Here is a 2,202-nt window from a genome sequence, read left to right on the forward strand (position 1 = left end):
AGAGAGAAAAAGAGAGAATGAAGAAGAATTAAAAACATGTTGATTTCTGAGAAAATTTGAGAAGCAAAGAAATTGGCGGAGCGAAAAGATGAGTATTGAAAAGAAGAGATAGTGGAGTAAGAAAAAGATGGGAGTGGCATATAAGAGGTAGATGTGGTAAAAGTGATGGGGATGATTAAGAAGATGTAGATAGGACAGAGAAGATACAAAATAGCATAAAAAAAAACAACAATAAAATACAGCAAACACATGATCAAAGGAAAAAAACGAGAAACTAGCTACTTGTAAGAAAGAACTGAGAACATACCAAAGTACTATCTTCTACAACAGTTGACAACACATAAACAGCCCTTAGATAGCAAAACAGCCCAGATAGCCAAATAGAAAATACAAGAATGGAAGGAAAAAAAGAAAAAGAAAAAAAAGAGAAAAATTTCCTTGTTTTCTGTTTTAAAGTAAGCATTCCAACAAAGCATTCCAAAAAGCAGTAGCAGGAAGAGCAGAATGGAGTTCTAGAACAGGAATTAGACATACTATAATTTCAGCCAAATACCAAGCATCTTGACTGTTACAGTCAATGTCTCTCACCTTCTCCAGGTACCTGTTGTGTTCAGTAACATTCTTTGAATTTTAAATCTATGGCTACAGATAGATCACATTCTCTGGTCTGTTCCAGTATTAGGAGAATAACTAAAACAGGAACATCCCTGGGTATGGGACAAAAGAATAAGAACAATCTATATCCATAAATTTAATATCCACTTTGAAATTTACAAAGTTGCTGAATATGACAAATACCGGTAGTATAGAGAAGGCTGGAGGATACAATTCTATGACTATAGCCACCAAGAGGACGACACTAGTCGAAATATATTAGTGTGAAATAATTCCTCATCACAAAAATTCAGACTATATAACATATCTATTAATATTTAGCAAAAGCCACAGAGTGACCCAAAGGCCAAGAGTTTCGTGCATTGGCACTTATCAAAAATTTTGATGAGTGCCAGTGTATGAAACTCTCAGTGATTGAGTCACTCTGTTGCTTCTGTTAAATATTAATAAAACAATACACATATGACTCGTGTTTTGAGTTCTAGTTTTCCTGTTTGTATCACCATACATACATACATATATATATACATACAGGGTGTGATGGATAAATTGTCGCCATTTTATATCTTTAATTTTGCACATGAGGATTGTTTGTTTTTGATTTTGTCGACTACATAGTATATTAGGGTCAGTTGAGCACTGTCTGTGAGAAAAACAGCACCATGATGCAATTCACTCTGCCAGAAATTTGGAAACGATATGCTGTACTACTTGGCATTCGTGTCAGAAGCTCCAATACGAACATTTCAGAGTTTTAGGGTGTCAATCTGAGGACAGTGCATCAGATTTGGAAAGAGTTGGATGAGCCTAATAGTGATTATGAAGGTATGGCAGCTCAAAAAACTCACTTTGATCGTTCTGATAAGAAAAGAACTGAATTTGTTGGTGAGATTCAGGCCATAGTTGACAATGATCCCTCCAAGTCAATAAGGTCCATTGCCAGAGATATGGGAGTGTCAGTGTTTCTTATCAGGCAAGTAGTGCATGAAAACATTTGGTATTCCTCATACAAGATGAGAAAGGGCCACTTTTTTATCCTAAGCCATCAGAGACAAGAGGAAAGACCGTACAATGAAGCTTTTGAACAAACTCAAGCAGACCCTCCAAGCAAACATGCTTTAGTTTTTCTCAGACGAGAAAAACTTCTTCCAGGATCAGATGGTGAACACACAGAACTGTTGGCTTGCCATGTCCCAAAAACATGTACTGAGAGTGATAAAAATCAAACATCCAGTCAACATTATGGTGTTAGGAGTGATAGCGATGTTATGCCTTCATTCATCTTCCCACACAGCCTCAGACTCAACACGGAGGCCTACATCAAGTGCCTGGAGGAAGTAGTGCTGCCCTGAGTCAAGAGGGTGGAAGTCCCTATCTCTGGCAACAGGACACTGCACTATGCCACACAAGCAGGAGAGACCAGTCAGACAATTTCTGCAACTACATCACCCCTAACATCTGGTGACCTGACTTACCAGACTGCAAACTCCTTGATTATTATGTGTGGGGTGCAGTTGAGCAAGAGACCAACAAAACTCCCTGTAACACCAAAGATGAACTGAAGGTAAGGATTATGGCAGCATTCAC

The sequence above is a fragment of the Octopus bimaculoides genome, chromosome 20 (assembly GCF_001194135.2).
Source record: "Octopus bimaculoides isolate UCB-OBI-ISO-001 chromosome 20, ASM119413v2, whole genome shotgun sequence".
Lineage (NCBI taxonomy): Eukaryota > Metazoa > Mollusca > Cephalopoda > Octopoda > Octopodidae > Octopus > Octopus bimaculoides.